Source organism: Prionailurus bengalensis, chromosome C2 (genome assembly GCF_016509475.1).
Source record: "Prionailurus bengalensis isolate Pbe53 chromosome C2, Fcat_Pben_1.1_paternal_pri, whole genome shotgun sequence".
Taxonomy (NCBI): Eukaryota; Metazoa; Chordata; class Mammalia; order Carnivora; family Felidae; genus Prionailurus; species Prionailurus bengalensis.
In genome coordinates this window covers 92,209,012-92,231,981 of record NC_057350.1, presented here as the reverse complement: position 1 = coordinate 92,231,981, position 22,970 = coordinate 92,209,012, and the positions used below count along the sequence as shown (strand labels likewise).

Genomic DNA, 22,970 nt, shown 5'->3' with positions numbered 1-22,970 from the left:
TCACAGCCTGGAGCCTGCTTCGGATTCTGTGTCTCCTCCTCTCTCTGCCCCTCCCATGCTCATGCTCTGTCTCTCTCTGTCTCTCAATAATAAATAAACGTTAAAAAAATATTTAAAGAGCTACCTTTAAAAACAAACAAAACAAAAACACAGGACTGCCCAAGGAATGTTTCAAACTGTTGCCATTTATATCCATATACAAAAATTAGTGACTCAATTTCTATTACTGGAAAAAAATATTTTATTCCCAGTCCATTCTATAACTGATATATCTGTTTTTCTATACGTACTATATTCTGCACAAACTCACTTAACCTCATGTATACAAATAGTGTTTTTCTTTGGGTACATCCTGATTCTTCTTGTCCTACCTACCCACACATCCTTATGATATTTCCATCATACCTGCATTCCTGGCACTTTTATTGAAGGTGATAAAGCTCTGAAGAAGTAGTTTGAAGTAAATGGATTCTACTAAATTCAAGAATGTTTTGACCATTAACCTTCAGTTTGAAGCTTTAGGTGACCACAGACTGGTGTAAAGGAATATAGATTTACCTCTACAAAATACACCTTAAAGAGGTTTTTAAACAATTGATGCTTTGCTGATGCAATGGATATTTCCTCTTCAGTGTTTTTAACTTAACAAATTACATGTAAAAGCCATAAACTCCTTTATATTATCCATAAACATAATAAAAAATGTTACACCACATAACTTTGACTCAGTCAATAATTCTAGGCTTAGCCTTAGGGTTTAAAGAGAAAATTATTCCTGTTACACATTTTAATTATGCCATAAACTTTGGGAAATAGCTATTGATCTTCAGCATCTGACATCAGAAAGTTGTTTCTTTCTTGTTCTGTAGCCAGTGAAAGTATGACATACAGACTAAAAGTGAAGAATTCCAGAGGAATCAAAGGTAATACATTCACAATAAAGGATGTTTTTAGTTGCATTTGGGTCACTTAAATGTTAACAGATGTAAAGATCTCTGAACAACTTTCTGCTGGAAACTGGAAGCACACATGTGAGTTAAGAAATATATTACTTTGTTTTAAGAAAAAGTTATTCTCTAGTGGTACTCTTGATTATCTCTAATATTTTAATACAAAAATAGGAGGGCTTAATTAGGAACTTAAAAAAGTATGTTTAAGGTTTTCCAAACTTACATAGAGTGATGAATGTTGCAATTACCATTTTAGAAGAAATCATTTCATCATTTTTTGTCCTTGAATCAGTAAAATAGGTAAAAAGTTCCATTCTGTTAAAATTAAACAGACATCTAACATTAATGATGATGATGATGATGATGATGACGATGATGATGATAGTTACTATATGTTGAACTTTTATTAGGGGATGGACATCTTTAAACATATTAACTAAATGGCCAGATTTAAGGTTCACATCCACCATGTGAGAATGGGTCTCAGTTTCTCCATTTTACAGAAGGGTCAGAGAGATTATGAAAGTCTCCGGAGTATATAGGAACTAGGTGGTAGGGTTGGGATTCAAACCCAAGTCTGTAGGACTCATGTAATGATGGTTTTGGTTAGATATAGGCTTCTTAAGTTGTTATTTTCAGCAAGTTGGAAATTCTTTCAAGTTTAAAACATTTAATGTAAGTAGAATTGTATTTAAATTTAAACATACCAAATTTAGTATTAGGCATTTGTTCATTCAACAAATATTTGCAGACATATGATTATATGCCAGATACAGTGTTAAGAGCTTTTGAAGCTAAATTCAATGAGTCGTGGACCACAGTATCTTATAGTCTTGTGTATGTGTGTGTGTGTGTGTGTGTGTAAGTGTGTGTGTGTAACTGTCACCATCACTCTATCTATATCTCTATATCTATACAGATATATAGATAGAATCACACATAGAGTAGACTATATACTATATAGATACTGGTAATAGACTATATAGATATAGTGTATCTATATCTATATCTATATCTATCTATCTATCTATCTATCTATCTATCTATTGCTTATGGAGCTTCAGAACTCTCTGATAACATTGTAGAATTACTCCCTCTTGAACTTTGGAATCTAATTAAAGGTATGGTCATTTGCTCAGATACTGTGATGCCTTGTGTGGTCAGTTTGGGGGCCTTGGTATCTTTATAACCCCAGCTATTAAGATACTATTTTAAGAACATCAGCAGGGAGTCTATATTGACTTTTCTTGCCACAGGGCACCCCCTACCTTCTCACAGCAGGAACTAATGAGTAGTAATCTTCAGCCATTTCTTCCCTACCCTTTTCTTCCTAACCCACAGTGTAATTAAATCCCTTGGTAAAAGACTCTGTTAAGCATTCCATGTACATAATGCCCTTAATGGTGGCTCTGGATGCAATGGTTTGCACAAATCAATTTCATTTAGCTTTATTTAAAAAAACCTACAACTCAAAATATAATTTTTAAAATACAGAAGTCTATTTCTTTATTAAAAAAGTGCAATTTTCTCCAAAGTATGCTTTAATTTGGAGGCTGTTTTTTTAGCTTCCACTAAAATTTTTGCACATATGGGGGTATAATCTTGTAGGGATATGTTATAGACAGTTAATTTTTAGACATGTCATGTGTAAGCAAAATTTTGAAACCCAAATTTATTTTTAAATTTTTATTTTTTTTAGAAAGAGAGCAAGAGAGTGCAGGAGCAGGGGAGGGGGCAGACAGAGAGAGAGAGAGAGAGAGAGAGAGAGAGAGAGAATGAATCCCAAGCAGGCTCCACCCTCAGTGTGGAACCGGACATGGGGCTCCATTCCACCACCCTGGGATCATGATCTGAGCAACATCAAGAATTGAATGCCAGCCAACTGAGCCACCCAGGTGCCCCAGAAACCCAAATTTATTTTTTGTTTAATCTTAACATTGAAGAGAAACCAATGATAGGTGTAGATTGTCTCTTATATGCATTATAACTTTCTCCAAGGGTATACATTGAGAATTATGTGAAATAAAGTGCCTTAGTTTAGTGCCTTTGATCAAACATTAGTCATGAGATTTAGGCATTTTATAAAGTTCATGTTTGTAAAGGGAGGTATGGAAATGCTACTATATGCAAGGTACTAATCCTGGCAATATTATTTAAGTTACCTGATTTTGTTCTCACAACAGTATCTAAAGCAATTATCAGTTTTTAAGTTACCATATGTACACAAGTCTTCATGCCTGAAACCAAATAAATGGAAGGAGGGAAGTTTAAGCAAAAAAGGTGATACCTGATTCCTCCTTAAATGAAGGATTCCACTGTCAAATAAATGGACAGATTACTTCAGGGATGAGAAACCATTTGTACAAAGCATTGTGGCATGACTACTGTCTTTGGAAAATTCCAGTTGTTCATTCATAGTATGTTCCCAGTAAACATCAGCTACTGCAGTTCTGACTTTGTTTTTCTGAGCTGACATAAAACATGTTTCCAGTCCACTGATTACCAGTGAGTTTTAAGGCTAGCTAAGTTTTAAACAGAGTGGATGGTTGTATGCTGTTTTTACTGCAGCTCAGAACATGTATGCCTGTATAGTCTAGGCTTTGTGCCCATTCACCAGATTGCACGGGAGCATATGTGCACATGTCAAAGATGTTAACCACAGTTTAGGTGAGCAGCTTTTATGGAAAACACCAGATTTTCTTCACAAATTTGCTCTTATATGAGAACAGAGTATCATTGCCTCCTGACCAGTCTCCGCTACTGATACTGAATGTGCCACGTTAAAATACTTGCATAGTGGACAAGAAGGCAGCATGGGGATTTCCTGGCCGTCTTTCCTGCCAAATTGACTGGTTGCATTGCAGCAGGTGCACAGCAAAGTAGTTAAGAAGGTGCAGGTTGACAGAACGTGTGTGCTATGACTGCAGGCATTATATGTGAATGACACGTCATGGCAAGTGTTGGCCTCAAGAGATTAGGCCCAGGGTTCTGGGGTGTAAGGACAATCTATATGCATATAAAAGCATCACTGAGTTGGTGAGCACTCAAGAAAAAATAACTTGACTGGGAGTCTACATAAACGAAGTACATTGCAATTCAATATATTTTTTGCTACTTAAATATTTTACAAATGTCCTATTTATATGAGTAGAGGCCATAAACATCTGTCTTGGGAGATGTGATTTTTTGACTACTGAACAACTCACTCAGCTGCCAGGAGGACAGAGAGCCTGGTTTGTTAAAATTCATGATTGGGAAAAAATCCAACATCATGCAATTCATTTTAAGAACACATTTAGCCCTTGGTATCAGTCTCTCCACATCTAGGATGCCTGACATCTTATAGGTAACAACATAATAAACTTAATACAAGCTTCATTAATTGCTCACTACTTTTTAGAAATATTCAAAAAGTGCAAGTAAAAAAGTAGGTTTTAGATGATAAAATAATCATTCACTGTGTAAACACGCACAAACATTCGCATAGAGATTTTCACAGAGCTATGGATTTCTCAAAATCTTTCCATGACCACTAGTTGACAAACCCCAGGATTAAGGATTTATATTTAATATATGTAAATTAAGGATCTAATATATATATTTACATATACATTTTTTAAGAGACAGGGAAATATATTTTATGAGGAATTCATAATCCAAACAGAATTAAGATGATTTCTAAAGTCTTTTCTGTATCAAAAATTGTGTAATTCAGTTGATGTCCTAATACATTCATGTTAAGACTTATTAACCTTTCCCCCGAGAAACAAAAATACATACTATTTTCTAAAAAAGAATTCTGGGGGTGCCTGAGTGGCTCAGTTGGTTAAGTGTCCAACTCTTGATCTTGCATCTGGCTCTGTGGTGAGAGCACAGAAGCTGCTTGGGATTCTCTGTCTCCATCTTTCTCTGCCCTTCCCCTGCTCATGCATGCACTCTTCTTTCTCAAAATAAAGAAACTTTAAAAAAAATTCTGTGTCCCTTAATTGTGACTAAAATAAACTAAACTATGCAGTATAAAAATGCAATGCAAAGAATTTTCTGCACTTTTTGATCAGCATTTAAAAGCAATCTCAAAATAAAGTAACATTGCCAGTGTGGATTAAAGTAGAGTGTTATTTGCTAATTTTTTTTTTTTAATTTCAAATGGACCATTAAAACTGAATGTGAATGTGCTATCTATAGAGATAAATGCTTAGGAGAGATAAAAATACTTTTAAGGTGCTCATATTAATACTTTAATTTTTTAAGTTGTGGTTACTAATCCCCTTAAAAATGGATTAAAGTAAAATACTGTGATCTTTTGGAAAAAATAAAATGTATTTTTTGAGACTTACATAAAAATCTAATATTTCAACCAGATTTATTTCCATCATATATGTTGTAATATATAACATATATTTATTTTAGTATAATCAGATATCAATAGCACACATAATCTTGGACATCAGCAGAATGATACGTTTTACACAAAAATATAAGAATCTCACCTCTTTATCATGGTATGTGCAAAAGTAGGGAAGGATACTGAATAGGGTTTTTGTGCTTATTCTAAGACACCATCAGAGGGGCGCCTGGATGGTTAAAAGTCCGACTTTGGCTCAGGTCATGATCTCGGGGTTTGTGAGTTTGAGCCCCACGTCGGGCTCTGTGCTGACAGCTCAGAGCCTGGAGCCTGCTTTGGATTCTGTCTCTCCCTCTCTCTGCCCCTCCCCTGCTCATGCTCTGTCTCTCTCTGTCTCAATAATAAACATTAAAAAATTTAAAAAAAAAAGACTCCATCAGAATAAAACAATGAGAGAGACAAGACCCATGAAACCAGTTGTGGAGTAGTTGAGGTTCTTGTTTTTGTTTTTACTCTTCAACTTATTGCTACATTTCCTTTTATGGTTTATCATCCTTTAGCCTATTTCCTTTCTGTCCCTTCCATCATATAACCTTCTTATGTAGCTTTAGCATAAAATGATCGAATAAAATTCTTCACAATCAATTGATATATTTTTAATGGTGGAATTTCAAGCATAAGTGGGTAATAGGTATTTGTGTGAGTATATCTGTTCTGTATTCTTCAAAAATATCACATAGATGACATCTGTTGAGATTTTAAAGTCTTATTCTACCCACTTCCTCAATTTTCCCTCATTTACTGGGTCAGGAATTGGCTGGAAATCATTGTAGCTAAATAAGTTCTATTGACTATGTTAATTATTTTTATCTTCTTCTGTTCTATTGTATTTTAGCCATGTTTTGTAGGATGGCCTGAAGGGAGGTATTTTCGACTGGCGTCTTAGTTGTGTGTTGTCTTAGCTCAGGCTGCTATAAAGGAATGCCATAGGCCGAGTGTCTTAAATCCCAGAAAGCTGTTTTTCACAGTTCTGGAGACTAGGAAATCCAAAATCAAGGCACCTGCAGGTTCCTTTCCTGGTGAGAACCCTCTTCCTGGCTTCCAGATGGCTGGCTTCCAGATGGCTGCCTTCTCTTCTGCCTCCCATGGCAGAAAGGGAGAGATCAATCTTGTCTCTCTTCCTCTTCCTGTAGGGACACTAATCAAATCAAGGGGCCCTACCCTTATGACCTCAGCTAAACCTAATCACTTCTCAAAAGTCCCACCCCCAAATGCCATCATACTAGAGGTTTGGGCTTTGGCATATGAATTTTAGGAAGACACAAACATTCAAGTCCATAACTTGTGCCATTCCAACAAGTGACTTAGACTCTTGAGTTCTCTTTTCATATATTTTGCATCTATGCAAACATTCCTTTCCCTTCTTTCTCCATCAAATTTTGTATCTTGGCAATTCAGTACAACAGTTAGCAAACTTATGAAGTTTATCAGTGTGTTCTTAGAGGTAAATTAAATCGCTCTCCAGTTATCTGAAATTGAGGCCTCCTTTTGTGAATCAGCATATTGAATAAATAGAGATTTCCTCAGTCTGTGCTTAGTTCTCAATTCTACCAATATTTGGCATCTGGAAACAGCCCCCCCACACCACCCCCAAAACAAACAAACAAAAAATACCAAACCCAACAGCAAAATAAAAACATCATTTTGAATACAACTGTTTACTTCCTTGACTTTTTATTGCCTTTCAGTTTTGGTTTTGGGGATTAATTTTATTATAAATACATTTTTCTTAGGTTAAAGAGCCATAACTTTTAGTTTCTATAGCTATCTTAAATGTTTGAAGATATGTAATGTCGAATGTAAATTAGAATCGTTAAGTAGAATTGCAAAGAGGAAGTACAAAAAACCAATAAATAGTATAGCTACAAGATAAGATGTTTGCTTGAATGTAAGGAAGGATTTTTGTATAGTTTAAAGATGATATGATTTTTTCCTCCTAAGAGAAGCAGGAATTTACTATCAGAAGAAAGTGAATTCCTTACAAACAGATATAGCCCAGCATTAAGTTGATCTGCTTCTAATTAGGAATGATATAGAGGATACTCCTGGAGTTATGTATGATGATTTTAGGCTGCTTCTAAAACCAACAGTGTTTTATTGAAATGTTAGTTCTTATGTATGAATTTGACAGGAAATCATCTTTAGGAGGAATACAAAGTGGAACCCTCAAATTTGGTTACTTAGCATTTGATTTTGAAATGATTTTGCAATTAACTCTGAATATATGGTAGAGTGATAAATATGTAGGCACAATCTAATAAGATCTTCAAGAATAAAATTTATGATGTTTTGAGAAAAATCAGTGTTTAAATGATTAAACATAATGCTTAAACTGAGCATGTAGTCAATTATTGGTTGGTAGATTGAGGAATACCTGGATGAAAGATTTTGATGTATTAGTGAGCATTTTTTCCAAGTAAATATTTATATTATTATTATTTGAATCTTAATGGGATTGGGCCAAACTGTTGAATTATTGTTCCATAGGAAAATTTATGACCTAGCCAGCAAAAACTTCATAAAATTGCATGAAAGAACATGTTCCTGTGAGAAATCTAAAACATTGCCCAAACCTTCATATTCTGGATTAAGTGTTTTAAAGTACCTTAATTTATAGGTCTTGCCTCTTGGGATTAGGTGTCTCATGTTACTGTCTGTCTAGTGTCTGTGATGATTGATCCGTTTATGAGGACAAAATGACTCTAGCCTTTTTCTCTCTGCCAGGAAGCTCGATATGTTCTTTTTTTTTTTTTTTTTTTTTTTTCTGTCCCAGTACACTACAGCAAGGAATGGTTCATTCTAGTTTTTCTTCCCCGTACCCCGGCTCTCCTATTATTCATTAAATAAGTCATATCTGATATCTGACTCCTCTCGTATTAGTGTGCCTTAGAAGACACATAAGATGAAAAATGGCCAGTTAGATGAAAGAAGAGCCACGTGTTTCTTTGTTCTTCTTTATTAAAAGAATGCATAAATAAGAGAACTCAATGTGCAATGCCACACTTTTCTGCAGGCTATGAGTGTTTATGTAAAATTCTCTACTATGGTCTTCAATCTCAGTAAGCATGTTTAGTTAAAGTTATTTTATGTAACTGTGTATGAGACAGATTTTATAGTTTTTCCAGGACAGGATAAGCCAAATAGCATTGATTTTTGTTTTTAGTTTGTTTGAGCTTATAGCAGCATAAATGGCCTTCCAGTGCACAAGTAGAGATTTCCAAGGTATATATTTTTTTTAACTTTTAAAATTCTTTGATTTTTTACTTTCTTCTATTGAGAGAGAGTGCGAATGGGGGAGAGAGGCAGAAAGAGAGAGAGAGAATCTTAAGCAGGTTCCATGCTCAGCACGGAGCCAGATGTGGGGCTTGATCCCACAACCCTTGGATCGTGATCTGAGCTGATCCAGAGTCTGATGCTTAACTGACTGTGTCACCCTTGCATCCCCAAGGAATTTTATATTTACTATGGCCTCCTGTATTTACTAATAAATGTACTAAATACATGTCCTTTTTAAAAAATGTTTATTTATTTTGTAGACAGAGAGAGGCAGAGCATGAGCCAGGTAGAGGCAGAGAGAGAGGGAGAAGATACAGAATTTGAGCTGTCAGCACAGAGTCCAGTGCGGGGCTCGAACCCACAAACTGTAAGATCATGACCTGAACTGAAGTCTGATGCTTAACTGGCTGAGCCACCCAGGTGCCCCACAAATTATATTATTTTCCATATGATTTTTAAATTTCTATGTATTAAGTTTTTATACATCTATCAATGTCTTCTATGTGAATATTTGCTTCGAAAGAATTTTAAACATCTATATTTTAAAATTCAAGTGAATAACAGATTGATTAATCATAATTTTCTTATCCTCACTTCTCATCCCACCAGCTACAGTTCCATTTTTCTTACTTCCTTATAGCAAAATTTCTTTAAATAAGTGTCCCTAATTGCTGCTTCCTATTTTTTTCATCCTATTTTATTTTAAGCCCATTTTTGTCAGGCACTTGCTTAGAACACTTAACCAAAACTATCCTTATCTGGGTCAGTAAATTATTTTCATCTCTAAGTTCATTAGTAAATTCTTAATCCTTATCCTATTTAATCTATGAGCAGCATTTAACAGTGTTGATCACTCTTTCCTCCTTTTTGGGCCCTACGATATCACACTTTCTTGGTTTCCCCTTACTTTACTAGCCATTCCTTGGAAATCTCCTTTGCAGGCTTATCCACCTATACCCACTCTCTTAAAGGTGGAGTTCCCAGGAGTCAGTCCTTGGTTTTCTTCTGTCTTTCCTTCCTCTTTAGTGATCTCATATCAGCTCTATGTTAACAGCTTTCAACTTGCCATTTCCACTTCTGACCATTTTTTTGAACCCTAGACTCATATGGCCAATTATGTACTCAGCATCTCTACCTGGATGTTTAACACGCATCTCAAACTATGCTATACTTTTTTTCTTAAGTTTATTTCTTTACTTTGAGAGACAGAGAGAGTGTGAGGGGGGAAGGATAGAGAAAAAGGGAGAGAGGGAGAATCCCAAGCAGGTTCCACACATTCAGTGCCCAGAGCCCTACATGTTGCTTAAACTCACAAAACTGTGAGTTCATGACCTGAGCCGAAATCAAGAGACAGATGCTTAAACAACTGAGCCACCCAGGCACGCTGAAACTATGTTATACTTCTGATAATTTCTCCCAAACCTGCTGTGGTACACCACCTTTCAGTAGAAAGGAACTCCATCCTTCCAGTTGCTTACCCTAAAAAAAAAAAAAAAAAAATCAAAGCATAAAACAAACACAGAAACTCTCTCTCTCTCTCTCTCTTTTTTTTTTTCATAGCCTACATTTAGTCCATTGGGAAATGCTAATGTTTATGCCTTCAGAATACGTCCAGAGTTTGACTACTCCTCACTTCCACCAATACCACTATGGTCTCACTTACCATCATCTCTTGTTTGCAGTATTTCACTAGTGTTGTAACTGGTTTTCTTCTTCTGCCTTGGCCTCCTTACAGCTTATCTTCTGCATAGTCACAGTAGCCATCCTAGAATATGCCTGATATGCTTCTACTTTAGGGCCCTATACTAGCTTTCCCCTCTGCTTGGATTGCTTCTCATAGACATCCGCTTGGCTTGACTCTTTCATCTATCTTGCCTTTGCTCAAATATTGCTTTCTTAATTAGGTATATCAGTTTTTTTAGAGCTGCTATAATACATGAGTACAAACTGAGGGACTTGAAACAACAGAAATTTACTCTTTCTCAGTTCTAAAAGTCAGAAATCTGAAATCAGTGTAGTGATAGGTATCTCAGTCTGTTCAGGCCACTATAGCAACATACCATAGTGTAGCTGGTTTATAGACAATAGAAATTTATTTCTCACAGTTCTGGAGGCTGGGAAGTCTAAGATCAAATCATGGGAAATTCCCTTGTGTGGTGAGGGTCTGCTTTTCTGGTTCATAGACCACTATCATCTTCTCTCTGTGGCCTCACATAACTGAATGGGTGAGGGAGCTCTGGAGTATCCTTTAGAAGGGAGTCTCCGTTATAAGGGCACAAATCCCATTCATGAGGCTTCACCCTCATGACCTAATCACCTTCTAAAGTCCCCACTTCCAAATACCATCACACTGGGGATTAGGCTTTAACACACAAATTTTGGTGGTGGACGCAGGGAGACACAATCGTTCAGTTTGTAGCAATAGGTTGGTTCCTTCTGAAGGCTCTGAGGGAGAATCCATTCCATACCTCTCTTCCAGATTCTGGTGTCATTCTTGGCATTCCTTGGCTCATAGCTGCGTAACTCCAACCTCTGCCACCATATTCATATGGCCTTCCTCTTTGTATAACTGTGCCCCACATTTCTCTCTGCCTTTCTCTTATAAGGTCATCTGTCCTTGGATTAAGTGCCCACCCTAAATGCAGAATGATCCCATCTCAAGATCTGTAACTTAATTACTTCTGCAAAAATCCTATTTCCAAATAAGGTCACAATAATATGTTCCAGTTGAGTTTAGGGTAAGGGGAAGCACCACTCGCCCCACCTCATGTGGCCTGCCTGACCATCTGTTTAAAAATGTGATCTTCATTCCCCATTCTACTTTTTACATCAGGTCCACAATCGTTGGGCCTGAGTGTGTTTTGGAATTTAGACTTTTTGCATTTTAGGAAGATTATATGTTACACACTCTATATAATATACTAGCCTTAGTGGGATTTTGGCCATTGCACCATTATTAAACACATTAATGTTTCTGCAGGGAAACATACGGCTACTTATATGAGGAGATAAAGTATATATGCAACTTACATCAGTTCAGGTTAGATTTTATTCCTCGATTAGTTTGTGCCAAATTTAAAGAAAAACTTTGCGTCCTTTTGTTTATTATTTACTTGTTTATTATGTTGTCTGTTTATAATTTTTCTTCCATCTATGCAACTTGTATTACATGAGGGCAGTATCTTTATCTTTTTTATTCCTGATATATCCCAAGCTCTTAGAGTAATCATTGGCATGTGGTAAGTGCTTACTACATATGTGAATACCTCTTAATGTTGCTTGTTCCAGGAATGTTCTGGAAATTAGGGCCAGAGAAAACAAGAGACAAAAAAAATTCAAAAGATATAGAAGGGAAAATGTTTGGCATACCTTTTAGATCTGCTGTTGCCTCTCATTTCAGATGTGCCAGATTTGGGGCAAAGAGCTTTGGTGAATGAACATTTGTGAATTAAATAATAGAATTACATAGACAGTTATACTCATTGAAAACACCTTTACACTGATAAATTTTAGGCATGTGAACAATATTTAGTTCTTTTTTTTACCAAAGGCTTAATAGTTTTTGGGAATAATTCAGGAAACAAACTGTCATCTTCTTGGATTTAGGGCGATACAGAATACATGATATACCCTCTATATTTATGTAAGACATCTAAATTTTAAATCTTTTTCACTACTGATTTTCATAACACAATTTCTTTCTCTGTGTCTTTGTGGGAGAATTCTTAATAAAAATACAAAAGTATGTAAACACTAGAGAATTTTAAAAATAAGTTTTAGTCAATGATTAGAGGTTAGATTTTTCTTTTTTTCTCTTTTTCCTTCCTTCTTCTCCCTCCTTTCTTCTCTTCATTCCTCCCTTCCTCCCTTCCTTTCTCTCTCTCTTTATCTCTTTTTTGAGTAACAGTATGTCCATGCAACAGTTATTTAAAACACACACACAATAATTAGCTTGCTATGGTATGTCTCTATATATTGTAAATATTTGGTAATGACCTAAGGTACCAATTGAAGATGACTAATTTTATCAGTATTTTCAGTAGAACAGCTATATTCTCCCGATGTGAGACTCTTTCTACCTTAATGATTTGAAATACAAATGCACATGTAAAAGCCATATTATTTTTTCACATGCATCTGGAAAGACCATTAAGAAAGGATGAATGCTTCTAGGTGTTGATAATAATCAAACTGCGCAATAAAAATTAGACTCTGTTTCAAAGGTAAGTCTCAATCAGACTCCAGCTGACACTGAAATTCATCCATTCACTTCCACCTTTGTATTATCATTTCATTTCTACTGAGTCCTTTGGCAGTGTCTTTAAAAAGTACTCCACTTCCTCTCACTTCCTTTTACAGGTAAGCAAACACATAAACACACCAACCAACTAGACAACAGACAAATAAACAAACTATTTTGAACTAGACCTCTACTGTAATTACTAAGCTGTACCTCTGTCTTCGATTAGTTCCAAAACCCTGATCCTGTAGCTTATATAAGGAGCTTCCAGTTACAGATTTGCTCTTTGCCTGATCACTAGGCAGTCTGATTTCCACTGCTACTAGTATTTTTGTGGTGACCTGGAAAAGGTTGCTAATTATAAGACTAGAAGTTTGCTTCAAACATCTTTTCTCTATTTGGTGGCTCAGTAGCACTGAGCACTATGAGTGTCTAATTAATTAAACTTGATTTAGATGATCCTGGTTAATCTTGTGATCAGTACCATCATCATTTAACTAAATACTAAAAGGTTGCTTCCTGAGCATGCATGATTATTGTTGTATAAATCAAATTAATATCTTTATTAATAAGTTACTATATACACTCTTCAAATGTACCCTTGCCATTTATTTTCTGGGCTTAAGTTAAAAGAGCAGAAAGACTTCCACATTCTATTCACATATATTTTGAGCACCTTTCATTGTTCTAGATGTGGGCACAGTGATGAGCAAAACATATAATGTCTCACACGGAGCTTGCATTTTAATGGAATGTAACAGAAGGGAGACAGACAATTAACAAATAAAACGACACCAGCCTGACAGTATATCAGCGGGTAATCAGTAGTAAGAAAATATGATAGGGTTATGGGTCAGAGAGGGATCTTTAGATAGGATTTAGATGGGATTTTTACATAGGTGCCCCTCTTAGAGGATGTAATATTTGATGTGAACCCTGAAGGGTGGAAAGAAGCCAGCAATGTGAAAAACATAGGAAAAAGTGTCCCTAGCAGAGAAAATTGCAAGGGCTAAGACTTTGCAAGTTTTTGAGGAAGAAAAAGAATGTCAGGGAGTCTGGAATGTTGTGAACAAGGACAAAAAGCTATGAGACGATGAGGTTAAAGAGTAGACTGTGGCTGGGTAATAGAGGGTTTGCAGCCTTAGAAGTTTGCATTAGATCCTAAGTATAATGGGAAGTCATTAGAAGGTTTAAAAAGTAAGGCAGTGACATGAGCTGATTCATGTTTTGAAAAGATCACTCTGGCTTTGTGTGGAGAATAGAAGAAAAGGAACAGTTTTTTTTCCCCAAAAAAGTTTGTCATATTTGTAGTTTGAAATGTAATATGTTGGAAAGCACAATGACCTGCTTCCCTATGTACCACTCATTGAGATTTAGCCCTTAGCACTTGGCCTATCACTTGGTAAGCATTCAATAAATATAATTAATGGTCTATACATACAGCATGGAATTAGGTTGTTTTTTTTAAAGGATATATGCCCTGAACAAATGCATAACCAGATCACTTTTAAATGAATTTAAATGTGATGTCTCTCAGATTATAGACTCACCTTTGTAAAAAAGCACATGGAAATAAATGTAAATGGTTATGACAATGGATTTTCATTCAGTCCCTCAAATACTTGAGTGCTTAGCATGTGCTACACACTCTGGCAAATTGCAAATGAAATCAGATATGAACATATTCTTCAAGAAGCTTGCATTAAAGTTCAAAGGCTCAAAAAAAAACATTACATGTTTTTGTAACTCTGGTAAAATTTATTTTTATCAATATTAACAGCTAAATTATATAGTCACAAAAATTTGTTTTGTGTTGTATCTAAAGACATGGCACATTTCATGTTTCCATTGGTACTTCTTTGACAAGTTCAGTTCTAAGTGAGAACCCAGAGCAGTTCTATCTTTCCCTCAATTTACTTCAGCTCCATTTTGTTTTTTCACAAAGTATGATAATATTAATCTTCCTGTTCCTATATATCATTTCTTTGAAGTCACTTTTCTACATAAGTTTTATGTCTAGAACAATAAGAGACTGAAGAGGTTGATCTCAGCTGCAGCTTTGCTATGTGCTGCCATCGTATTCATTTTCTGTGTTGAAAAATTATCCCCTGTCCAAGTAAAAAAAAAAAAATTGCCCTTCTCTTCCCTTCTTCTATCACTTTCAATTTTCATTCATGTAGTCTTGATTGTTAAATCCATTTTACTTTATTTAATTTTAATTTTTCATTTTTACATCTATTTTTGCAAGACTAATTTTTGAGATTTGCATAGGGTTTATTTATAACTAACAATAATTATTTACATTTTTTTCTGTCATTTCAACATCAAGCAATTTGTACTTTTATATCATGATGGTGATTTTCTGTTTTATTATTTTATCTCCTAAGCAGTTATAGAATAATTATACTTAATAGAATATGCTTAACATACCTTGCATATATTACAAATATACTCTGTTACCTTCTCACACAATTACTATTTTTTTTTTTTTTTACTTTTTTAATGGTTGTTTATTTTTGAGAGAGAGACAGACAGACAGAATGTGAGCAGGGTAGGGGCAGAGAGAGAGAGAGGGAGATGCAGAATCTGAATCAGGCTCCAGGATCTGAGCTGTCAGCACAGAGCCCATCATGGGGCTTGAACTCATGAACTGTGAGATCATGACCTGAGCTGAAGTTGGAATGCAACCAACTATGCCACCCAGGTGCCCCTCGCACAATTACTTTTGACTGGGTAATAAACATTTCCCCCCAAAGCCTTCAAAGACAATGCCTAAATGGTTTGTGGTATTAAGTAACACAGAAACAAAATTTGAGGTAAACCTGTTTTTTTGTTTCAAGCATAGATAATTGGAGGGATTTTTCTTTTATCTTGAAATTCATAAATTTGCAGTGATACATCTAGATGTTACTCTCATTTGCTTTGGGAGGAACTTGGACATTTAAATCTATACACTCAGGTCTTTCTTAAATTTGGAGAAGGTTGATTTCATAGATTTTTTTTTTTCCTTTTTTATGGTTCTGGAATTTCCTTTATTAGTAGATTTGATCTTCTTGTACACCTTCCAGGATTCTAATCAATTCTTTTTTTTTTAATTTTTTATATGTTTATTTATTTCTGAGACAGAGAGAGACAGAGCATGAGTAGGGGAGGGGCAGAGAGAGAGGGAGACACAGAATCCAAAGCAGGCTGCAGGCTCTGAGCTGTCAGCCCAGAGCCTGATGCGGGGATCGAACTCACAAACAGTGAGATCATGACCTGATCCGAAGTCAGTCGCTCAACCAACTGAGCCACCCAGGTACCCCCTCTAATCAATTCTTTACATTGTTGTTCTCTTGTTGTTTTTCCTGTGAGTTCTGGGTGAATTTATTGAGTTTGTCTTGAGTTTGTCTTTTGGTTCCCTTCTTTGATTTTCTGTAGTATCCAATCTGTTGTTCACTGTATCTATTATAATTTCAAATTTGAAAAGCATTATTTTTATCCCAAGCAATTATTTCCGATCATATATTGTTGCATTACTATTGTTGCTTGCTTTAATTCCTCTGATACAATATTCTGTTAAGTCTTATTTGGACTGTGAATGAAAATTTCATTTTTTTAATCTCTTGATATAAATGCTTCCGATGCATCCAGTGGCTGTGACCCAGCACTCTTTCTTTGCACTTCCTTATATTGCAGAATCTTCTCACATATCTGACTTTTGTCAGTAAGTTTGGTCAAAGATTGGAATGTTACCTGCTCACATTGCATTTTACTATTTCCAGATATGCAGAAGATAAGTACAGAGTTAAAACTGTATGCAAACTCAGAAATAAACATTTTTCATCTAAATCATCTCTCTGGACAGTGACAGTTCTCCTGCGATGTTCATAGTATGATGAATTTCCCATGCTACACACAAGATGCTAAAGTGCCCGGTATTTCTATCATACTGCCAATGGCACTTCACTGCATCTTGCCAACCCCATGCCAGTTTTCTGCTTGCTCTAGCCACTGACATTTGGAATGATCTTTGGTACTTCCTTAATAGATGCTTCCAAATGGAGCCTACTAGCAACAGTGAAAAATAGCCCATCTGTGTGGAGGCTGGTTGTTTCAGGCTTTGTTCTCCTCTGCAACTTGATTGAGTGAAGGGATTTTTGTGGAAATCCACCAAAGCCTACTCCACTTACTTCTCAGGAAAAATAACTGTACTCCGAAGTAGCTCAGAAGATTGACCCTCAGTGTTTCCTTTAGCCTATTTCCACTACTGTTAAAAAGCTTTGATGTTTCTGGCTTGGGAGTAGCACCGTTTCTTGGTTTGGGGCCCACATATAAGGTTTCTTTTATTCTTATACACAGGTATTCATTTTTAATGAGCATATGGAACAGGGGAGAGTAGACACCTGTGCACATATATAAACATCTGGAAGTCTCAATTTGAATTAATTTTAGCAATATAAACACTCATTTTCAAATTTAAAAATCTGGCAAGAGACACAGCAATCCAATGTGATATGTTTGCATTAAAATTACCATAGAATCCAATTAAGATATTGAAGTAATGTTATAAAGTCTAGGAAATATTGTCTCTTAATACTCAGAAATAGTTCCATGAAACCTAACAGCATTATGCTTTTCTTTTCTCTTCCGGGTTGTCAGGATGTTAATATTTAAATGACAGCAAATGTAAAGTAAATGGTGATAGTTATGAATGTGTTGATTATATGTAACCTTCTACTCTTCAAATTGTAATTTCAGGCAAGAGTAACTGATGTTGCAAGCACAGTAAGGGAGGAGTGCACATCTATGGAGCTTGGTGCTAAGGGTGGTGCATCCAAATGAATTGTTTAGGAACTTGGCTGATTTAATTTTGTCCATCAGGACTTTATACTATTGGCTGAATTATTTAAATTGTAGTAGGAAGGTTTTTTTCTTTTATGGATCATGATTATAAAGTATATTTTAGCTCGTATGTCACAAAATACTGTTATTTTGTTGTTAAGTCAGCTCCCTGGATTTAAATTCAAAAGCATGAGATTATAGAATAATACCAGTCAGATTGATATTTGAAGGGCCAGTTGAGATTGGACTAAAAATGATAGAATCAAAAAGTAGAAAGATAAAATAGGAAATTGCTCAATTATTACAGTGGAGGTAGACTACTGTTATCAGTGAGTACATCAGCCTTTAGTTCAAATAGAACTAAATTCTATTCATAGAATTCACTTCATTCATAGTTGATCAAATGCCTTTCCTCTTAGCTATTTCCAGAGTTGCTTATCTGTAGTTTTTATTATAGCCAACTTGTCAGTTTACATTAAGAGAAAAGAACGGACTTGCTTCTTTTACAACGTGATACTAAGAATTTGCCATTTGAAAAATCTGAATTAGTGACCCCTATCATTTGGGGCATTTATTTTATCAAGCTTACCAACCTTGCTCTGAACATTTGTATTCTGTACTTATGTTCTATTGTCTAGCAGTAACTAGCATAAATATGTAATTATATGGTTTGTTTTTTTGTAATTGATTTCAAAACACTCTATTATTATGGTGGTGTTTGAATTGTGTTTACTATATCAACATAAACATATAAATTGAGTCAAATTATTTGCTTGGTTAACTGCAAACCACAAGTTATTACAGTGTTGTCAGTTTCAAAATGTTATGTGAAAATAAAAGCATTTATTTGATTCCCTTTGTTCAGACCTGAACCTCAAAAACTTTGCATTATTTCCTATAGAATATTAGGCACAACTTTTGGACAAGCAGTAGATATATACTGTAGCACCATGCAAGGACCTCACATAACTAAGCATGCTTTATAATTCTCACAGAGGCTTGTGGCTTATTTGTAGGTGATAACTTATGTTAAATTCCAAAATAATTTTCCCTTTGCCTAAACCTCTGACTTGTCCAGCATACACAGAAACAACTTTACAATTAGGAAATTTTAGGTAGTGGTGCTCTTGGGTGGCTCAGTCGGTTAAGCATCCCACTTCGGCTCAGGTCATGATCTCACGGTTCATGAGTTCGAGCCCCGCATCAGGCTCTGTGCTGACAGCTCGGAGCCTGGAACCTGCTTCAGATTCTGTCTCCCTCTGTTTCTTCCCCTCCTCCGCACAAGCTCTGTCTCTCTCTCAAAAATAAATAAACATTAAAAAGACAAAAAAAAAGAAAATTTCAGGTCTTTTTATTTAAAACAATGAGCATTCCTCATGACGTTTCTTTATGATAGGTAACCCAATCATAATTTAAATTGGTGTGTTAGTCTGGTAGGCAATAACATTGTCTATAAACAATCTTTTATATAATCTATTTTATAATCTTTTCTTTAACTGGTTCTCTTCAGGGTTTTAAATAGACAAACTAAAGATGTGTGATTTTTCTAGCTTCCTTTAGCCACCTGATTCTACCACCTGCCTTTAGTTTCCTGCCTCCTCTCCTGCTGACCACCATTGTCTGCCCGGGTGTGTGCCTTTCTCTTCATTCTCCATCTTTGCTTCTTTGCCTCTAGTGAATGAAAAGGGCAAATTTAAATTCACATCCAACGTTCAGAGCCAGAACACACAGAATATTTTATTTTATAATCCTTGCATTAAAAAAACATTGCATTAATAATTGACAAGACATGACTGAATTACCTTGCATTTCCATGAAAGAAGAAAAGAGGCTCTGAGGAGTTCAATTGATTATTTTAATCTTTTTTTCTTGATCTTACAGTTCTCTTCTCCTTGTATACCTACAATTTAACTAAGAACAACATATATCGGATTTTGTGAGAAATCTCTGTCAAATGGGTAAAAGGACATTCTTCGTAATGCGAAAGCAACTGTGAAAGAAGTTTCTTCTCAGTTTATTACCAATGCAAAAGCAAGTCTCTTTGGGGACTGGCAGCTCAGGTGTGTGGGTGTGTGATATTTCCCCCTTAATGTTTCTGAAAAGAAGTGAATTGAGGGGAGTTCACTATAGCATTCTCCATATGAGTCCAGGCCTTGATTTTTTGCTATATATGAGCTAGAGATCATGAATGATCTTAAGATATTATATCATTCCTTTCTAGGACATCAACTATAACAACTAGGACAATAATCTTAACATTCTATTTTAGTATAGTCAAACAGAAGATATACATAGGAGCAAAAAATATAATTTTTCTTTTGTACTAGACATTCTTTAGTTAAAATTATAATCCATTTATAAATATATGGGGCAGGGTAAATTTGTAATGAAGACTCTCTTATACCATTCATTCATTGAATGGTAGTAGTTAATGAGGTCGTATTATATGGCTCCCGGGGATACCAAATAAATATACACTGTTATCATTCTAGATAAGTTCAAAATCCAGTGTCAAAGACATGTAAACAATATTAGCAGGAAAGGAACTATATAAAATTAGTATTTTCATGGTAGAAGCTGAAGAAGTAAGTAATAAGTAAGAGCTTTAAAGATAAAAAATTGCAGGTTTATTTAGAAAGAACATTTCAGGGGGCGCCTGGGTGGCTCAGTCGGTTGGGGGGCCCACTTCGGCTCAGGTCATGATCTCGCGGTCTGTGAGTTTGAGCCCCGCGTCGGGCTCTGTGTTGAAAGCTTAGAGCCTGGAGCCTGTTTCGGATTCTGTGTCTCCCTCGCTCTGACCCTCCCCTGTTCATGCTCTTTCTCTCCCTGTCTCAAAAATAAATACATGTTAAAAAAATTTTTTAGGGGCGCCTGGGTGGCGCAGTCGGTTAAGCATCCGACTTCAGCCAGGTCACGATCTCGCACTCCGTGAGTTCGAGCCCCGCGTCAGGCTCTGGGCTGATGGCTCGGAGCCTGGAGCCTGTTTCTGATTCTGTGTCTCCCTCTCTCTCTGCCCCTCCCCCGTTCATGCTCTGTCTCTCTCTGTCCCAAAAATAAATAAACGTTGAAAAAAAAAAATTAAAAAAATTTTTTTTAAAAAAAAGAACATTTCAGAATGAAAACTTGATGTGAATAAAAGCAGAGTGATGTAGAAGTGAAGTGGTTAAGGAAATAAAGAAATACCCAGTATGGCTGAAACTCATTTGTCTGGGAAGCTGTGGCTAAGAAAAGGCCATACCAAAGTTATGAAGACTAACCATATCCTTTGTATGCCACAAAATCCTTGCTAGAATGTACGTAATATTAGATAGTATTTGTTTATATATCACTCAGCAGGTTATAGGTAGTTACATATTAACTGGCTCCTTCTTTATCTTGATTCTGTGAACAATAATTACTAAGTAAATATAAGAGAACCAAATATTGATTTCTTTATATATAGAAGTCAACCACTTAGGGAATTCAGATATTCAAAAGGTACGTTCTCGGTCTGTTGAAGTACTCCTGGCCTTGCACTCTGAGCCTAGCACCCAGCCCTGGCATGCGCCCTGGATCAGGCCACTGGCTTTCTTGTGGCCATCTTCCATAAGTACTCAGTCCGGGAAGGCGACAAGAAGACCCTGAGTAAAAAGGAGCTGAAGGAGCTGATCCAGAAAGAAAGAACTCACCATTGGCCTAAAGCTGCAGGATGCTGACATTGCAAAGCTGATGGACTGACAGATGACCTGGACAGGAACAAGAACCAGGTGGTGGTGAACTTCCAGGAATATGTCTCCTTCCTGGGGACCTTGACTTTGATCTACAGTGATGCCCTCAAGGGCTGAAAATAAATCAGGAAGGTGGAGACACCCTCTACTGGGCCTGCCTAAGCCAAATCCAGTGGTGTTTTTTTTGTGTGTTGTTTTTTGTCAAATAAATATCCTTTTTTTTTGGTCAAATTTAAAAAAAAAGCATTATCTGATCATTACTTAATTGATACTATCTCTTAGAGGCACTATTTTTCTATTAAATAAGAAAATAAGAAAAACAATTTCTGTTATCATAAGAGAATGTTCCTTTAAATATTAAATTGCTGGGGAAATACTAGTAAATGGAATTACAAATATTGTAAATGAATTCCATAATACCACCAATTAGGGTTTTACCCAGCATGGCAAAGGTAGCTTCAATATAAATTGACTTTATAATGCAATATTTCACTCTTTGAAATAAAAATTTAGTAATGTTAATAATCATTTCTAATACAATTGAGAATAGTAAAATATTTTTGGCATGTCGTGATATACACTAAAACCTTAGCTAACATTAAAACTATAAAGATATTATGTACAAAAGTCAAGAACTAAACTAGGGTGCCCATTATTATTAATAGTAAAAATTGCTCGGGGCGCCAGGGTGGCTCAGTAGATTGAGCGTCCGACTTCAGCTCAGGTCATAATCTCACAGTTCGTGAGTTCAAGCCCCGCGTCTGGCTCTGTGCTGATGGCTCAGAGCCTGGAGCCTGCTTTGGATTCTGTGTCTCCCTCTCTCTCTGCCCCTTCCCTGCTCATATTCTGTCTCTCTCTCAAAAATGAATAAACATTTAAAAAATTAAAAAAATAATAAAAACTGCTTTAAGTTCAACTAGGGAAGCAAGATATGAAAGAGAAATGAATTATATATATATATATATATATATATATATACACACACACACACATATATATGAAGAGAAGATATATACAATGTATGTCTATATATAGAGACAGAGACATAAAAGTATGATTATTTGTATATACATATTTTCCCAATAAGTCCAAAGGCATATGCTTGGTGGCCAGAGAAGAACAACATCAACGAAGTGAAAATTCAAAATCATTCCTATGTTCCTGCTATCTTAATGTCAAAAACAAACAACAAAAAAAAACAAACAAAAAAAACCCAAAAACATTAACAACTTGGAACTAAACTTAGCAAGATATGTATGGGTTCTTTAAATAAAATTTTAAATACTAGTTTTATATATTTAATTTTAGTCAAATAGAAGTTTTGTGTGTAAAAAAAAAAACACCAGACAGGACTATTAAAGGAAAAACAAATATTGACAAAACTATGAAACTAGTTCTACCAGATATTGAAGCATTTGCAAGGCACCAACAATTAAAATATTATGTAACTGGAAGTCAAACTAGTAGAATTTAATACACTACCACAAATTAGAGGCTATCATAGATCAAATGGACAAAAGTAGAGTTAAAAAATTGGTTAGATATTTCAGAATTGTGATTTTAATTCA

General features: G+C 35.6%; 1 protein-coding gene and 1 pseudogene across 3 annotated transcripts in view; both read left to right on the top strand.

Moving 5' to 3' along the window:
• The window catches only part of NAALADL2 (N-acetylated alpha-linked acidic dipeptidase like 2), a 1,353,396-nt gene that overhangs the window by 429,755 nt on the left and 900,671 nt on the right, over positions 1–22,970 (top strand). The window lies entirely within an intron of this gene.
• Positions 20,263–22,120, top strand: LOC122492225 (annotated as a pseudogene).